At 38.1% G+C, this 20,104-nt stretch overlaps 1 long non-coding RNA gene across 3 annotated transcripts; it reads left to right on the forward strand.

The window, feature by feature from the left end:
* Positions 1 to 1,489: 1,489 nt before the first annotated feature.
* LOC146861623 (uncharacterized) lies at positions 1,490 to 19,320 on the forward strand. Of its 3 annotated transcripts, XR_014979010.1 has the most exons (6): positions 1,490 to 1,546; positions 1,647 to 1,733; positions 1,838 to 1,962; positions 2,111 to 2,139; positions 18,269 to 18,362; positions 19,218 to 19,320. It is a non-coding gene; the product is annotated as an uncharacterized LOC146861623 (long non-coding RNA). The 3 variants fall into 3 exon arrangements; XR_014979011.1 differs by lacking the exon at positions 18,269 to 18,362; XR_014979009.1 differs by lacking the exons at positions 18,269 to 18,362; positions 19,218 to 19,320 and adding an exon at positions 2,512 to 7,571.
* Positions 19,321 to 20,104: the final 784 nt, after the last annotated feature.

Below are 20,104 nucleotides of genomic sequence, written 5' to 3' on the forward strand. Positions count from 1 at the left end.
TACCCAAGTACTCATGCAATGACCCAGGCCTTAACACATGCACTGCTACAAATCCCTGTCCACTACACATGCAGTCCTATAACCACCTACACACTGGTCTTTCACTCATTGATTTACCCAGGCAGTACCTATACACTCCAGCAATTACTGTGTCACTCCCCATGCACTCCTCCAGTCAGCCATCCAGAACCATGTTCTAAACCAAACACTGCGTCAAAACCCAAACACTTATAAATTCACCAGGCACACTATAATATCCCTGAAACCTGTGGTTTTTTAAGTGAATTTCTAAGGTTTTGTAAATGCTAATTTCTAACTGTAACGTCCCTGAAACCTATGTTTTTTTCAGTGAATATATATATAAACACACACACACCCCCAGGCAATGGCTGTGTCAAACACCTAATGGCAGCACTGTCAAATATTACTTGTAATACAAAATATGTCATTTATATTATTGAATGTAAATGTGCGAGGATTTATGTTGGAAGTACCATTAGGGCCTTGAAGGAACGAGTAGCGGAACACATGCGAGCGATCAAAAATAATGATCATAGGTACCCAATTGCGGAACATGTTCAAACATGTAGTGCACAAAACTCCACCAAAACTTTTAGATTTTTTGGTATAGAGCACATTGGATTAGACCCACGTGGGGGAAATAGAGAATTGAGATTGCGGCGGCATGAGGTACGATGGATTATGCGCTTACGTGCGGTGGAAGAGGGACTTAATTATGATCAGGAACTACAATACTTTCTTGGAGATTAAAGATTTAAATTCCTTAAACTTTGCTCTTGCTCATATTTCCTACCTCAACTTTCTAGTAGATGATAGCAAAGATTATTTGGCTATAGAGATCAGAGTTTAAATCAAGTTGTCTCTATCTTATGTATCTTCCTTATGTTTACTTTTATTAATAATTCTGTTGTGAAATCAGCAACATGCGATTTGAGGAGTAAGTGATACACTTTAATAGTGTGGTTCTCGTATCACCATAACTAAAACGGGATAGTCATATAAGCATATTCAGCTATCTTCGAGCATGGTTGCCCTTCGGCATGTAACTTTATACAGTGGCATTTATAATACATTAACTAGGATTGAAAATATTGAATCCTTTATTTACGGATTCATGTGGATAAAGAATACGCAGACACAGCGTTTATAATGTCATCACATACGTTATATCGTTTCAAAAATGGCGGGCCATTTACGAGCTTTAGTCCATCTTTTACTTTCAGTATAAACCCCTCCAATACCGGGGATTGGGTTTAGCTGTCATTCGACATATAAATTTATACAGTGGCATTTATAATACGTTAACTAGGATTGAAAATATTGAATCCTTTATCTATGGATTCATGTGGAAAAAGAATACGTAGACACAGCACTTATAATGTTATCACATACGTTATACCGCTTTAAAATGGCGGGCCGTTGACGAGTTTTAGTCCCTCCTCCGTTTTCCATATAAACCCCTCCAATACCGGAGATCGGATTTAGCCGTACACGGAAGTGCCAGTGAGGAGACACACTCATGGAGGTAAGCGTGTGTACAAAGCGATAGTACGCTAATAGTTGTAATAAGCTATTAGAGAATGCTGAGAGTGGTTCTGATACAGTTTTTGTACTCTCGATTTTAGTTATCCCAAACTACAGGGACTTGAAAGTTGGAAGCCGACAATATCGGAATGTGATACTGATCGAAAAACTTTTCGCATAATAAATAGGTGAGACAGCCCGTGACTCTCCTTATTCACGAATCTTTTGCTGCTAATGAGCATTAAGCGGCAATATGTAGCGCATCAATTAAATAATAGTTGTTATATTGCAGGCTGAAACCAAACAAACCTTAAACAGATCGGTGATAATTTGGTTCAAAGATAAAAATAATAAGAAGAATGAATATTTAAATGGCAGATGAGCACACTGACACGGAATTAGTGGAGACACCAATAGGTAAGCCCAAGCGATTCAAAACTGAATACGCGATTGACACTAATAGCTCATGATAATGATCGTTGTCTCATGCCACTGTTATTTCAATTCGTAAAGAGAATTTGATATAAATTACTTAATTTGCATATTTCTCTTTATTCTTTAATAGAGATAAATGTGAGAAAACTACACTGTCAGGTACATATAATTAAAAAAAAAGTTTTTTTCTTTATTTGTCTAAATAGGAATGCATCACTTGGGTTGTGCACGAAGGGCTATTTCTTTCTTTCAATTCGATATTGCACCAGTACCAACACTGAAGCATTATGCTTACCTTTAAGAACTGTATATTCTGTTATAACTCTATACTTTTTTAGACCATAGTAGCTACTAAAATGATATTATAGAAATATAATATGGATAACATTGAATCTTTGCATGTGAAATAAGCACAACTAAACTCTTTCATTCTCCCTATGTGATTATTTAAAACACAGTGGGGAATTGGTGACAGTACTAGAAATGACAGAATACTGTTTTTTGAATGGAAATTATTTGTATCAATTCCAGCCCTGAGGAAGTCATAGGGTATACTACCCATATATAATGAAACGCGTTGGTGTAAAGGGATTGGAAGAACACTTACAGAATAAAGGATTGAAGAAGTCCAAGAGTGGAATATATACTTGTGTTTATATGTACTATATAATTGTGTGTGCTTCAGAAACTGTTAAAAACCTAATGGCAGCACCTCAATCAATACATAGGTGGTAACAATACTTGGTTTTATCTGTTAAGTATTCCTCTTACACCAATTATATATTTTTCAAAACGCCGTTAGTGTTGCCACATCCTTTGATGTCAGCAGGGTACGAGATCACATGACATCACTTCCTGTAATGTCATGGGGTTGGGGTCCGAGGGTGTGTTTGATTTCACTTCCGCTACCCCAGGCATTTCGGTGAATTGACTTCTATGAGCCTCACACCCTGTAGGTCTCATGAAATGCATCAAATTAAAATCACATGCGATCCTGCTCATACGCTTGTGGCAATGATACAAGCAGATTGTGATTTCCTTGTAAGTCAGGGTCATTAAATGTGTCAGGTTTGTTTCTGACTTCTCATAGTAACAGCGAATGTAAATCATAATGACGGCATGATTTTGTGCACTTGTACAGAGGTTCATGGTCAACATTAGGGAGTGAACAAAAGAAGTTAAGAACAGCTCGTTTTGAGTTATCCCTTTTTTATATTTACCAATTCACAAATGATATATTTGCAAGGTCGAGCAGGTGTAGGTACATGGACAAGTCATATGTTGTCTTTTATAAAATTTGCGTAGACACTTTTTGCAATTAGGTATTAACTGATTTTCAATAAACTAAACAAAATGTCTCTTGCAACCGAAAACGTGCTCTATTTGGCAATCTGGTGAATATTCACAGAAGCACCTCAATGAGCTCCGACAGTGGTCTCCCTAGAGCCCACTCTGGGTGCAGATGGTCTAATGCACCGTAATGCTGTGTTGAAATATTTCAACTGTGTTGCCGTAGAACAAATGGCGCAGAATAAATCTGCAATCCCCGGACATTTCGTCTGTTTAAGAAAAATCACATTAAATTTGAAAAGCACTACAAATCTGCTCTTGCTCAACAATTAGGCTTTCAAATGTAATTTCACAAAGAGCTTAAAAGCTACAGCTTTCTTTTCTGGGAGGAAAACTGTTTTCAGAGAACAAGAAAGACTAACACCTGCAGACGTTTGCCGAAAAAAGAAAAAACACAATTTGTAAACATTCAATTATCTCTACAAAAGGCTCCACTGTTTGTATCTAATAATGACTGGTGTAAATATGTCAAATGTCTATAGGCTTGCCTGTAATACAGAATTGTGGAACAGATGTTCTATTGCCCTTTGTAAACTCAGGGTGTGCAATTTTGCAGACTGCCTGGTTTATTACTTGCAATGTAATTTGTAATGTGACCTATTTACTAACAGGCTGTATCGCAACTTGCACATTTACAGGGGGCCAAAAAACGACCTGCCAAATAAATAATCTTTACCCAGATTGCAATTTATGACAGTCCTGAAACTGGCTGTTAAAGACACAGGTGCTGCTTTAAAGAAAAAATGTTTCCCTTTTGGAAAGACATCATGGTAAGCAGTTATGGGTTTCGTGAACAACTTCTGGATAATATCCAGACTCCACTTCCCAATAGGGAAGATGTATCAAGGGTAACAGCTTACTGTTTGCACATTAACACCCAACTCAGGGTATGCAACCATAATTGCAAATAGGAGGGGAATACTCCTCTAACATCAGCCTAGTGTGGAAGAGGAGAGGATGGAAATCAATCCTCTCAGGCTTCAAATGATTTGCTGATGTCAGACGCCTGATTAGATGAAGTACAGCTAAGGGAGAGAGCAGTTGTGTCGTGTTCCCAGTGCTGGCTGTCAGTGCTCTTGCACCTTGAGCCCTCGAGCTTTTGATCTCCCGTCTACTCTCATCCCTCTCGAGCTGCATGGACTTCACGCTGGGCTCCGCGACTCGGAGCTGCCCACATCTGGCTCATGGAGGAGGTCCCTGTTTGTTGTGGCTTTCGCAGAGGCAGAGCGAGGCTGAGTGGAGAGCAGCGGACGCCACGGGACAGCACAGGACTGGATATAGTGGCAGGTCTGGGTGGCTGGCAGTCAACGATAGACTGGCGTTTCTGGCCTTTCAAGGTCCAAGGAAGCCAGGTAACTGGGTTCTGTTTGGACTGAGATGCCTGAGGCATCTGTTTTGCGCTTGATCTTTAGTTATAGTAAAGATTTGAAGACCTGGATTGGGGGCAAGCATGTGGCAGACAATAGGCCTTCGTAACTCTGGCAGTGAAGCGGAAGTGGCCGACGAAAGGCTTGCTTCACACTAGGGGCCAAGTTTGCCCACATAATAGTGATCTGGAAATATGGAAATATGGAAAATCATATATATTTTTAAATCTTTTTCATCTGAACTCAGCGTGCACCCGGTGTGCTCCTACCCTCTGTCAGGTGTCCCATGTTATATGATGTTTACAGGTAGGCGGCACTAGTGCTCAAGATATATGGATTAAGAAATCCCTCCACTCCATCAACACTGTTTAATTGATTGTGAGGTGTGAGGGGTAATCTCTGTGTTGCATAAGGACCTTGTCTAAGGCTTTGTGATTCTAGCTGGTGCACTTTGCCTCTTTGGATGTGCTGGTGCTTTGCTCTGTGTGGTAGAAGAGGATGCACTAACTTCAACTTGTTGCTGCTATTTCTGAACTCTTGTGCCTTGGGGAAGGCATCATAACATGAGGTCTGGGCACTTATGTGGGTCACTACATTCACAAAAATGGAGGAAGATCACTAAGAAAGCCCAAGAGGTTACATCAACTGGTGAAAACTTCTGATGAGTTCCAGGTCAATATATAGGCATCACCAAGGGTGAAACATGTTAAGAGTTTTCTGGACATGCAACCAAGACTGGAAACAATAACTGGACTAAGCTCTCTCAGTCCAATCCCATGGACTATTTTAAAGGTCAGATAAATTTCAATGTGAGGGTGGTTTGTCTACTCCCATAACAGCTACAGCAGCTTTATGTCCACCACCAATAGCTATGGATTTGTGTTTTGGTGTGATATACCAAGGGGCCGTGATGTGTGAATGTCTGTCGCCACTCAATGATGATGATTCCTGTTACATCAAAATTCATGAGATATCAAAGTATGGTGAAAATTGCTGGAGACAATGGATGCATTACATTTCCACTCCAATAAACTGGATAACCAGGTGGAGCTATTAAATACCTTAGCTGTGTATGTGGCTGGGATGGACGCTAAGCTGCATAATCTAACCAACTTGGTGGTAAGAACCTAGTCTGGTGTTAACAACCAACTAATTTAATGTATGTGTTCATATATCTTAGAGATTGTTTCAGAACTTCAAAATATAGCAGAATCTCCTATTGATGAAGTAAACAAATTGGCCACACAATCAAAGGCAGAGTCACCTATACCACTCGATAAGGGATTGGAGGTGAGGGATGCTAGTGAAAGTATGAAGCTCCAAAAAGCTCAGTGTGATGCCCCCTCATGCACCTCTATTGTTTTACCTGGGGATACTAGGAAATAGGAAGGAGATTTAGAGCAAGAAAGAGAAAACTATGAAAGACCCTTTGTACTAGAAACTTTTAACACTGTGGTAATTCAAGTCCTAAATTCCACGGCCCTAAATGAGGGTTCCATGTATCAGTCTCCCTTAACAAAAAAAGGCTAGAAAGAGGTTTCAGAATGACTGAATAAAGCTAAGAAAGCTTTAGATATATCACCTAAATTGGTGCAACAACCCAGGGATTGTTATCCTCTTTTTAGACCAAGTGGTTAGAACTTACAACTGCAGGATCAAACTCCATTGGGTACAGATAACGCCCAGATATAATCAAACAACCCATTTAAATTGCATGCCCAGTAACCAGTTGCTGAGTCTCCCAAAACTTGGTGATACACAGGTGACAAGCAACAGTGATGTTTGCCATCTACAAATGCTGACTGAACCAACTATATATAACAGGGTTGTGTCTGTGCCACAGGTTAGTGCTATTCCGATAACACCTGGGTCTACGCCGGTTAATGGAACTATGTCTGCAGCTATTCAAAAATAATTTTTCCCTCTAAAGAACATCAGAATAGCTATTTAGCAGTGGCCCATCCTCTAGTTTTGAACCTGGCCTAGTGATTTCTACAAGGGTCATGCCAGAAAATAAGTCTTGTAATGTCTTGAAATCAATATCTCATCCCTTATATGAAGCCTGGGGTGTATATGATAGTTTGAATCGAGGTACAATTCTAAAACTTATCTCAACGATTTCTGAATTATCATTCATCAAGTCTGTGGACCTTTTATCTGTTCAATTCAAACAAGTTCACACAAATGTAGCCTGTGAATCCACTATTAGAACCCAGGCTGCCAATGAAATAGCAAACAAAATTCTTGAATCCAATCTGTATTTTATGGAGTGGGGCATTGAGATGAAGAAACTCACCCCCTTTCAAAATATCCCTTTATACTGGATATAGTAGTTCCAAAAAAATCTGATTGTATAATGTCAACTCCATTACACAAATGTGAAATTAGTCCACTGAAAAACCCAATTAAAATCACAGACCTTTTGGTTACAAGTACATTAAAAGGAGTTCGTACCTGTGAATTGTTAACTAAAAATAAAATGTTACATGAAGATTGGGCATGGCTCCCAGAAACGCTTACAAATGTGTCTTCTGGTGCAAGGGACTGAACTTTGCTTACCACTAGTGGCAATGACAAACAAATGAGAATATGTTCCTGGAATGTACATGGTTTAGATCATTTGTTAGCAGATTCTGACACACTTTCCTTTCTAAATGTTTTTGAAATTCTGATGTTTCAGGAAAAATGGAGAGAGCAAGATACTCCATTGCTTGGTTTTAATAAATGTAATCTCCCATCAATATGCACTGATAACCAAGGTCATGCAAAGGGCAGTCTTTCATTGTATGTTACGACTAAGTTGAGTTGAAAAGCAAAAGTAATTGATTTGCAATTGGCATGGATACAACTTGCCTGATTTACAAAGGTAAACTTTGACCAAAAGTCTAAGTTAAGACCTGATGTCTAAGTTTAGACCTAAAGTCTAAATTTACTAGTAGTAAAGTTAGACTTTTGGTCTAACTTTTGACCAAAAGTCTAACTTAACTACTACTAAAATTAGACTTTTTGTCTAAGTTATACTTTTGGCCTAAACTTAGACCAAACGTCTAACTTTAGTAGTGTAAGGCTAGACTTAGGTCTAAACTTAGACTTCAGGTCTAAACTTTGACTTTTGGTCTAAGTTTACTTTTGCGAATCAGACCCAAGGTGTTTTGCTACAGTATGATATGTATATGATGATAATACTGAATGTTTACTTTAGTACAAGGGAAAGTAATACGTTGATTCAGTTGTTTACCTTGTGGGATACTATAAAATCATTAGCACTCTGATATTCAATGGCTGGTTTAATCATTTCTGGTGATTTTAATATGCATCTGGTTGCATTAAAACCCTTAAAAGGGTACTGCTAAGATGTGCCATGTTTACCTGCAGCAGCTTGGTTTAACTATGTTAAATGAATCATCCTTGTGTAAATCAAGGGAAGTTCCAACTTTTAAACAGTCGAAATATGGGTCAATTTCTGAATATACTTTGGTTTCAGGTAAGTTGGCCCAAAAATTGTTGAATATTTCAAGAGTTGGAAGTGATCACATTCCACAGATATTAACTTTGTATTTGCCAATAAGCTTCCAATAATAGGTAAGATATTGCTTGTACTTCACATAATCTGATAAGCCTGGTTTAGCACTCAGCAAACCAAGCAAAAATACTAAAGTATGCCAAATATTTGATTAATCACAGTGACTTAGCCTCGTTGGGAGGGTGTTGAGGTTGGCCAAGTGAAATTATATCACTTCATTTCTGGTCGAAAATGCATTGCTCGCAATTCTGCAAGAACGAACCCCTTGAAGTCCACCACTAACAAGTGGTACTCATCTAACTTATTTAAATTGAAACAGTCAGGTATTTGAGCTTCAAGGGAAGTTTTGAATCATCTACATCGACCATTTTATCATGCTCTCAATGATAAACTGAGGCCACCGAGAAGGTCATAAAGACAAGATGTTTGGTTGGCGAAATCACGTTATCAAGCAGTGCTACTGAGTTCGATGAAGGATAAGCATTTTGGGATGTCACTAAAGAATTGGAAAGGGGAGGTAGTGGGCCTATAGTGTTAAAATTATTGTGGAGGTATGGATGAGATTTAATACTAACCTATATGGCGATAGTGTTGGTAACACAATTTGCTCAGATCTGAGTCACTACCAGGTGAAATTTACTAAGTCACCTGCAGACATAGGGAGTAGCCCAAATGTGCAGCATGCATACAAAGTAGGAACACCTTTCCCTCATTTGTAGCATAGTATTTTGTACAGGAAGGGTGCCCTTCCGGAGCAAAACCTATACTACACACATGTACACACCCTAGCGCTACAGCGCTAAGGTGTGTGCATGGCGCAAGGCAGCTGAAATCAGTGCCGGCGTAAGGAAAAGCAGAGGTGAGAGCTATATCTCTGAAGATATGGCGCTCTCCTGCTCCCTCCCTGTCATGTAATGCAGCACAGTCTCACTGGGGGCTGCGTTGCTTTGTGTGACTTTTTAGTAAATCTCCCGCTAAGAGTGGGTGTGTCTCCTGTCACTGGGGTCCACTGCCACAAGACAGGTTGTGATGGGATGGTGTCACCAAGGACAGTAAGGAACAGGGGCAAGAGAAACCCCAGCATAAAAGGGACAATTCAGACACACATGACAATGTGGACTCAAGTGGAGGAAAGGCAACTTAGTCATCAAAGGCACTTTTCTCTGTGCGTTCTCTGAATCACATTACTGCATCATATTATGCGCTAATTTCCATCCAGATGTTGCCCCCCCAGGAATGAGGTTTTTGTGAGCTGTTGTTGGGCGGAGGGACAACTTATTGCAAAGTGGTAGGAGACAAACAGGGCAGACGTGCTAAGAAAATGTTGCTTTGTTCTGGGAAATCGGTGTGTGCTATGCAAGTTGATGCTGGAACCACCTACAGCACTTTCCAGAGGTTGGGGTCAACCTGAATTTAATGCATAGTTGGTGTTTAACACAGGGGTGATAATAAGTATTCCTTTTGGGAGTTTCATATTAATTACCAGAAGGTACCACACGAATGAAGGAGTATTTAAGCAATGATAAACTGTTAAATACATCAATTAGAATCACTGGGAAGAAAGATTCTCTTGGGGCTTATTGAGTTATATCATTTGATGACATAATTGTAATGTTTACATTTTACAGTTTTTTTGTATAGTAATTAATACATTGAAATAATGGTGATACTAATTGAGGTAAAGTAGATCATGTTTTTGGAATCCAGATTTCTAAGTAATACTGTTTAGCAATCATTCGGTAAAATAAGAGTAAGTGTGACTATTTAGTCAACAGAAGATTGTGGTGGATAAATATGTATATAATGGCAGATACTGCTCGAAATGTACTACAGTTATTTTTAGAAAAAATCATTGTATTGTTTGTATTTTAGTTTTTAGTCATAAAACTTGACAGTTTGTGGCCCGAGGAAGTGATCTGCTATTGCAATATATGTGTTGTCCAGAGAGTATATATCAGTAAAAGAAGAAAATTAAAGACCTCTGGAAATACTTTAAAATTGTCGACCATCTTCCATTTATTGCAATAGCACCTTATGTATATTGCCAAAGTGTCCTTAATGTAGAAATAAATGCAATGAGATTTGAATACAGGAAAATTCGATCAAAGAGTATTTTTCAACTTTGGATCTCCCTCAACTATCCTTGGAGCGGGTCCATAATTTAGAAAGACAAGTTCAGGTAGGTGAAATTTTAGCAGCTATCAAATCAACTGCGGGTTCCAAAGCTTGTGGGCAAGCTGACTTCCCAATTGAGTTTTTTAAAGTTTTTTCAGAGGAATTACTTGTTCCTCTGAGAAAATTGTTTAATCTTATTAGAGAAGGGGGCCAGGTCCCGAGCGAATTTAAAGAGGCGATTATTGTTTCATTCGTTAAAAAAGATAAGAACCCGATGATATGAATTCGTACCGACCCATAAGTCTTTTAAATTCCGATTATAAATTATTAATGAAGGTCTGGGCCGAGCGTTTGTTACCAGCTGCTCAGGAAGTAATTCATAAGGATCAAACTGGTTTTATTGCGGGTAGATCAATGGCTGCCAATACTCAATTTTTAACACAGGCTTTAGACTATATTAATATAAATTGCATCCCTGCAAGCATTGTAATGGTCAATGCAGAAAAAGCATTCGACCTTGTAAATTGGAAAACTCTATTTATTACTTTGGCTCAATTTGGTTTTCCGTTGAATGTTGTAGGGATGCTAAATAATATTTATCAGGACGCTACAGCAAAGCTTGTAATAAATGCCAGCTGCGCAGGAACAATAAAAATTAGGCGTGGAACGAGACAAGGCTGTCCACTCTCTCCGCTACTTTTTACTTTTTTTATCGAACCCTTGGTTTTAAGAATTCGAAACAATGCTGCTATTCACCCCCCTATTTCCGATATGCCTAAACTTAAATTATTTGCCGACGATATTATTCTATACCTGGCTCCAAATAGGATCAATTTCGAGGAGGTCTTGGGAGAATTTTCTTAGTTCAAGAGAATAGGCGGCTATAAAATTAACGCAAATAAAACAGAAGTTCTCGCCACGAATGCTGATATCGACGCATTTCCCTGTTCTTTAAAATTACAGGCATTAAGAACTGACCCTATAAGATACCTTGGGATTTATGTCTCCTCACAGTTTTCTCAATTATTTGAGTTAAATTATTTAAGGATGAAGACAAAAATAAGTAAACTATTGGAGCAATGGTCATTGCTTCCATTATCAATAGTAGGGCGAGTATCATTAATTAAAATGTCTATATTACCCCTATTGATTTTTTTATTTTCTAATGTTCCTATTAAAATTAATCAGGTATTTTTCAGGGAAATCGATACGCTTCTCAGACAATTTAATTGGGAGAAGAAAGCCCCCAGAGTTAAATTGAATACTTTACAACTATCAATAGACCAGGGGGGGGCTTGCGCTCCCACATGTAAGATCATATTACGAAGCCGCCCTGCTTGATTTAGTATCCGGGCTGTTAGGATCTAGCTCTTGTAGAGATACTTTTTTTATCGATAGAATGATGCTAGAAATTGGTTCATCCACTCCAGTGTTTTTAAAAACTGCTAAGCTTCCCAAGAAAACTCGATATAAAATTTTAAAGGACTTCCTTTTTAGACTTCAAGCTGTCTCTAGGGAAATTAATCTGATGGGTTTTCCACATCTCAATATAAGAGAATGTGCCAGCCTCGGTTTCCAGATACAAGTCAGCCATATTAATATTTGGCAGAATTCTGGATTAACCGAACTGAGACATTTTATAGTACAGAATAGGCTGATTTCCTGGCAGGAAATATTGGCCAGGACAGGGACTCATCGGAAACCGGCCTTTTTTGAATATCTGCGGTTAGTCTCCTGGTTGAGAAGTACCGGCGGTATAACTGAACCCCCCAATCATTTGACAGCTGCCATCTAGGGGGCCAAACTACGAGGAATAGGCAACTGGTATAAGCTGCTACATAAAACAAAATATTCTTCGGTGATCCAGAACCATTTGGAAAAAATAAATCGGCAGACCGACTGCAGATTATCCGAAAGGGAGTGGGAGTGGATCAGCCATTCAGGAGGCAGAGCATTGCGTGCTGCCAATTATAAGAGGATGGCCTTTTTTTCAAGGTGGCTGGCTTATTTAACACCCTCTACTTTAAGTAAAAGGTTTTCAGATGTAGAAGATAAATGCTTTCAGTGTTCTAAACCCGGGGAAGGTGGTTGGCACCACATTTTTTTTGTTTGTCCCGGTTTGAGGTCTTTCTGGGAAGCCGTTTTTTTAGACATCGAGCACGCAATCGGAAATAGAATCCCGATCGAAGCTGAGGCGGTGCTATTTGGCTACTGCAAGGGAAGTTCACATTTGTCCAAACCAGAAAGAGTTTTTATTTTTATTGCTAGTGCGGTAGCAGGCTCATTAATCTTGCAAAATTGGAGATCTACAGAAGCCCCCTCTCATCTGAAATGGATTAATAAAATGAAAAGGGTAAAAAAATTTGAGGAGGCCTATGCTAGGAGGGTAGGAGCTGTAAAAAAGTTTGAGCGAAACTGGAAGTTTTTCGAAATACTGGAGAAGACTTAATAGAAAATCCAATATTGGAAGTGATATACCAAGAAGTCTTCTCACAACGTGGTCTCTTTATGGAAGTGAACCTCCTTTTTGAATATTTTTTGTCAGAATGCATTAGCACTTTATAGCTATTACATTTTAAATACTGGAAGTGGTGAATTGTGTCGAAGTATGTTTTTTATTGATGTTTTTATGCTAATGAATTCCCTTTATCGTAACATTACCGCAATTAGTATGTCTTGCACTTGCACTTTAGTGGTTTCGAGTATTTGTATTTTTGCTCTTTTGCATATGGCATATTGCACTTTCGATTAGTGCTTTTTCTTACACTTTTGCACTTTAATGTTATATTATTAATGATATGGTTCTGGAAGGGAACTTCCTTTTTGATAGTTTTTTGTTAAGAATGCACTAGCACCTTATAGATATAGTATTTTAAATACTGAAGTGTTGAATTGTTTTGATGAATGCTTTTTATCAATGTTTATATGCTAATGAATTCCCTTTATTGCAACATTATTGCAATTATTCAAGTCTTGCACTTGCACTTTAGTGGTTTTTGAGTATTTGTATTTCTGCTGTTTTGCACAAGGCACATTTCACTTTCGATTAGTGCTCTTTTTTTTCATACAATTCTACTTTAATGCCATATTATCTATGATATGAATGTTAAATTCATTTTGTAATGTATTTTTGGAACCTCTTGCTCTGAATAATAAAAAAAAAAATTTAAAAAAAAGAGATTTGAAAATTACAAATTAGTTCTAAATGGCAAAGAATATAAAAATATTTTACCTTCATTTGGGATTCTCGAGAAAATAGATTTGTACAAAGGCAGCAAAATATAGTCATACATAACAACTAGATTCTTCAAGACCCCCCCAGAAAAGCAATTGTCTTTTCATCAGTTGTTCAGTAATGATTTGCCGTAGACACAGTTCTCCCTTTGATACTAGTGATTCCAAATGCCCTCACCAAGATCAAGAAGTCCAGAGAAAAGATAATCCTTCAGATTTGCCTGAAGTTCCAATGCAGAACAACCTGCTGTCTACACTACTTGACATGATACCTTACCATAACCTAAAAAGACAGAACATAGGCCCTGACGTTTGAATTCTTACAGTGCTGATCTATTAAAGTATGCTTTGATGCCATGGTAGCTTGCAGAAAGACACACATATAGCTGCAATGTCATTCGAAAGTACATCTTTTTTCATCAATATTTGTGTGTCATTCACAAGTATGTAGATAGAAAATACATGCGCTCTAAACAGGCAAGCAGTGGCAAAGTGTACATATTGTTAAGGGTTCCTCCTAGGGGTAAGTCCTGTTGAATGCCATAAGTTATGGTTTGATTATTTATATGGTTTGATAACTTACATAGATACATAAAAACATTTCTGTCCCTTTTTTTCCGATGTACACTAATGTTGATAGCAGCATATTGTGGTATACTGTTAAGTACATTTTATTTATTGTCTGATTAATAAAAAATCATTACAAAAAACACATTGTGATGCGTTGGTGGCAATTTCTTTAGGAATTTGTATCCATGAACAACATATATCATTGTGGAAAGAATAGATTTAAAAAAAAAAATACTAACATTACTCTGCTCAGTCAAGATCCATAAAAAAATCAATAACCATCCTTGTTCAAAGGTTAGTGCAAAGTATCGCGAAAGGGTATGAATAATAACATCCCTAGTTAAAACAGTGAATACTGTATTAGCCTTGCTTATTCTACCCAAAACCGCATCTATTTAAAACTAATTTTGAGCTTAATAAAAACGCTTAAGGGCTCTTGACTCTTTGTGGACCACACAATCCGCCACTATTTCTTACAAATTGCAACCAAAAAGAGGTTTGAGCAAGGTTGGACAGTTATAAAGAATTCATCAAATCGTTCTAGATAAAGCTAAAATTAGAGTTTAATATTTCATGACAAATAGCACCATGGTAATCAGTAGAGATTGTTAGGTTGTGGTTAACATGTTTTCCACCAAAAGCAAATGTTTGATATAGCGACTAATCAGAGAGATTGATTTTCCATATAGACAAAGAATAAGGGCTTGGCGGCATGTTCTCACACCAAGTTCAATGAACAATGGTTTCAATAGTTTGTCATGCTTGTAGTAGATGAGAGCATACAGAACTATGTGCAATAAAGATTCCTTTTAACAGTCACACAGCCTACAACAGCTTGTTTGCCATTATTGCACCCACCTGGGGGTGCCATACTTGGTTGGGTACCTACCATATCTTAACTTGTGAAATAAGTCCCTCCTGTGTGTTTGTAGATGTGCCCATAGATAAGGCTGGACCTCAAGTTTTCCAAATGAATTGATAACAGCTCAGGCATATTTGTTTGCCTCTAAGGCCTCTTTGGCCTTTCTAAAAGATAAAACATGTGTAGCTCAATGTAAAATGATCTTAAATGAGGCTTGATTGTCAGAGCCCTAATGACTGGCACTTATAAGTGTTTAGGCAATCAGGTAAGTAAGATCTTCAAAAACTTTTAGAATCTTGATTTGAAAGTTCTTGCCAATACAGTTTGGCTAGGGGACAAGGTTCAGATAAAAATCGGATATGTAAGCTTTTTAAAAGGCAGACTTTCTCACTTATATTTGGCTTAGTGGGCCCGAACTCCAACCAAATTCCAGCATTGCCAATGTTCATCAGGATCTTAAAGACATATTTGAGGGCATTAATTTGTTACTGGTCCAGTAAATTGTCATCGACACCTCAGAAAAATATTTAATAAATGCAATGTGCAGATTTGATAAAACCAAAAGAAAACGCTTCAGTTATAACACCACCCAAGAAAACGAGATTCAACATTTATCAATTGCAAATCCAAATTTGTTGTCTACATAATTGGTTGCATTTGTGACATAATTTATATGGGTAGCACTGTGAGAGCACCTGCATCAAAGAACATGTCAGGGCTATACACAATAAGGATATGCAATACCCAATGACATTCCACATGATGGAACACCATGCTGAGATATGGTTCCATTGCATTATTCACGTACCCCAGGATCCTGGGAGGGGATAGGGAGCTGACCCTATGCCTGAAGGAGGCTGCTTTGATCGACACTTCTGCAGTGTGAAGATGGGTCACAATACAGATGAAGAAATGCATTACTTTCTGTAAGGTAAATCTAGGAGTTTATATGCAACATATGTTGGGGGCCGTCTTTTAGATATATGCTCTTCAGATACCCACTTATTGATAGTGGGAATCACATAAGTCATCCATTTTAGTATTTTAAATCACATGCATGATATTTATGGTTTCTTTTATCTGTTTTTTAAAATTCTCATGTTTTCTGTATTACATTTGAGGAATTTATGGCTTTACTTTCTTCTTTCTTTTCTTAATTCTTATTATTATTTGCTCTTATCTTTCAACTTTTTCTCCCTCGTGGTTGTATGTTCTTATGACTTTTTGATTATCAACAAACCAAAGATGCATCTGACATTGGTTTGATATGTTCCGCATCTTTGTTGGGAATCTTTACTATCTCTCCTATTATGTTTACATGTCTGGATCATTTAGGCAACATCAACCTATAACACATTTTCACACACACACACACACCCACACACACACGCACGAATGCATGCACGTACACACACAAACACACACACAAACACACACACACAGGAACTGCATGTTTACTGAAACATCTATTTACACCCTGCTATTTAATTGAATTTCTCCTTTTTTAAATGGTGAATGTTTACTAGCTCATGGATGTGTTCCACATTCCAAGATCGCGGTCACATTTCACCACCGTCAAGGGTCCTACTTCATTGTTTACAGTGCTTGACCTCCTGACCACTACCCAGGTGTGCCATAGTTGCAGGCCAATTAACGTGGCCTTCAAATAGGAAGTCAGTGCCCGATTCGGGTTCTTTCCCGTCCACATGCTACGTTCGGGCAGATCGGATGGGTTATTTGCAGGGTGGGCATCCATCGAAGCAAGTATCATGGCTGTTTTCAAGTTGTGGCGTTATTTTTCATAATGACTTTTGGGGGCATATCAACAACAAGGGGCGATAATTATTGCCCAGCGCGTCTTGCACTGATTTCCCTAACGCCGGCTATCGCTGAATGAAATCACCGAGTTAGCGCGTTATCATCAACACATACCTCAAGGGAGATATATAATCCAGCGATAGCGGGGAAATCGCCGGTTTTGCAGGGAACATCGCTGGTTTTCCAGCGATGTTCCCTGCAAAACGGCGATATGCTTGATGATACGACCCTGTGGTCGTAACACATCAATCCATCTCCCATTGTCAACATACAATAGTCAGGATTTTAGCAGACGTTAGTTTTCGGCGATAACCGCGGATTCCGCCAAAAACTAACATCTGCTAAAATCCTGAGGGCCACCTTGTAAATATTGCGATGTGTATTTAGCAATAATTTACAAAGTAGTCCATCAGAGGTACGCCCAGTGACGCCCACTTTGCATCTCATTAGAGATGCAAAGCGAGGCGTTGGCAAAACGGCTGATAACATGCGCTAATGCATGTTAGCATGGGCTTGCAAATAGGGCGGAAAGATTATCTCCGGTTTTTTGGCTTTGAAAGCCAAAAAAGTGGAGATAAGGCTGTTAGTAATATGTCTAGGATGTTTACCACACAGTAGGGTCATTTGTTTCTGTATTCTATATCACGTTTTAATCATAGTCATTTTGTTAGCAAGGCTGCGTTAACACTTGACTTCTGAAACAAATAACCATATTGCCATTTGGGACATCGCAGTGTGCTGCGATCGTTACTGTCGACTAAGATAGTTAAGGTAGGAGTTTTCATAACTCTCTGCATGGCCTCAAACAATGCCTGCTGTGGCTTCTCTCTCTGCTTCTTTTATTCTTTTAGTAGTAATTGCAATTGCGGACTACTTTTATTCAAATGGCTAGGTGCTATGTTTGCAACTTCATTGTTTGGGATTGCTAATCATGATTCTGGCAACTTGTTTCACCACTTTACAGACTGCCCGCACTGACATTTATTTTTGGGCTGACTCGACATAAACAACAATATTGCTTTTCCTGTTCTTGTACTTTACACATATATTTGTTGTCATTGTTTGTCAAATTCATTTTATCTTTTGTCTTGTACCATTATTATCTTTTTTTGTCTATTTCCTTTTGCATATTCTTTATTTGTTTTTTGTATATAATGTTTTTCATGCTTATAGGTGCTTTACTGGGCTCAGTGGCCCAGACATTCCTTGTTCATACTATCCCCAACTTGGCGATTACTGCTGCTTGTTATTTCCAATCCAAAAGTGATATCTGGACCTGATGGAAAGATACTGACAGGTAGGTATATCCGTTTTTACCTTTCAGGATCATTATATAGCTGCTTTCAGGTGCTTCCTGTTTTTTCTTTACAGCCCTCATGACAGGGCAGTGTTATTTCTAATAACTAATTTTTATACAATGGCATGAATTCTTGTTGTTTTCTCTTATAGAATGATACATGTAGCCAGTGAATAATTTTGGACCATTTGAATGACACTTTGTGATACTGCATATTTGGTTGAGTACTTTGAGTGAATATTTTTGGTACGTAATAGTGTATTGAGTTTTGTTATTCTTTGTATGGTCATTGAGTAGGGTCCTTATTGCCTCCCAGTTTGCTGCAACAGAATATAGAAATATGTTCATTGTTTAATAGTAATTTCTTGCTTTTGCTGGCTTGTGTTGTCCTGAGCAAATTAGTTTAATTTCTGTTGTGTACATGAGTGTGTGGTCCCTTATAAATGCATTCTTAACTTTTTCCTCACATTTCATTATTTACTTTTCCTCCACTAAGCTTGTTTGCTTCATGAGCTATAGAAACACATATAAATGTTTTAACTGTTGGCATCTATAACATGCAGATTCCTTCTCACTTCCTCACATTTCTTTTGTGTTATGAAATGAATATTTGCAATCCAATGTTAATCATTTTCCTTAGCAATAGAATAAAGTATTATGACAATATATCAAACAGGCGGTTAATGATTATCAGTGGTAATATGCATGTACTGCTTTCTTAGATCCTATAAGCCACTTGGGATATTTATATAGGTATATGTATTGTTTTGATATGATGTTGCCCAGCTCTCCCCATTTCCCTTTTTTCTCATTTCTCTCCCCTTCGTTTCACAAATGCCCCCATCCGCTACTTCCTTCAACCCCTCCACAGGTCTTTTCTCTGACATATTTTAAATGTTGTGTGTATTGCCAATTCCTTTCTGTTATGTATAAAATATGGTTGTTGGTGCCTCTTCATGGGGGTGTTTACATTTGGACTTGTATATGGTTCGCTAATGTTTTCTGTTACTCATTGTGAGCATTGTTTCATGTGTTATGTAAACTGTATGTTTAGTCTTGTGTGATGTTTTATTTACATGTTATATAATCATTTTATTACAGCCATGAAGAAGACCATTGCTATGGCTGAAACGCATTGGCTGTCTTCAGGATACGTGTGTGACTTTTAAGACAAAGAAGAATATAAAGACAAGAATCACATAAAGTTTAATTGTTTGATTTGGGTTGTTTTTTCACTCTTTTGTTGTCGTTATTTGAGGTGGACTATTGCTACGTTTTTCTTTTGTACCTCGGAAAATTACCTAGCCATAAGCTAATGCATGGACGAGCTTAGAATTCATGATTTTACCAAATGCTTGCGGATGGGCAGTGATATCTTTTCACTCAAGGTTCTGAAGGCAAACATTTGTGAGTGGCTTTAGTCCTTGAGGTGTTAAAGTGGCCTTTGAACTATTCTCTTTCATCAAGTGTGATTCCTAGGTATTTGGATGACCTGACTGATTCCATTGCCATTACTCCTATGTTCCTTACTCGGGACTCCAGAGTAATTCACTCTGTCAACATTATGTTCTTTATGTTCATCTTTAACTGGAATTCTGTTATATATTTATCAAAGGACTCAATTAACCATTGATGGCCCATTGGAGTATGGCTGATTAGTGTGGTGTTGTTGGCATATTGTGAGAATTTTATATTACATCCTGCAAGGTTGGGTGTGTGTGCATTTACTTTGTGCAGATGGATAGGTAGATTGACCATAAAGAGATTAAAAAGACTTGGTGCTAGCATATAACCTTGCTTTAGGCCGCCAAAGGTGTCAAATAGCCAAGGCACGTTTTTTAACAACGTTCTTGGAGCACACAAACACTTCTACATTCAATTTTACAAATTATAAATTGCAAAGAAAAAACAACAATCGATTGGGCTCTTGTTATTCTCTTCCTTTTAATATCGTCAGGTCATCCAATCCCTTTTGCCAACGCGTTTCG

This window comes from Triturus cristatus, chromosome 3_1 (assembly GCF_964204655.1).
Source record: "Triturus cristatus chromosome 3_1, aTriCri1.1, whole genome shotgun sequence".
Lineage (NCBI taxonomy): Eukaryota > Metazoa > Chordata > Amphibia > Caudata > Salamandridae > Triturus > Triturus cristatus.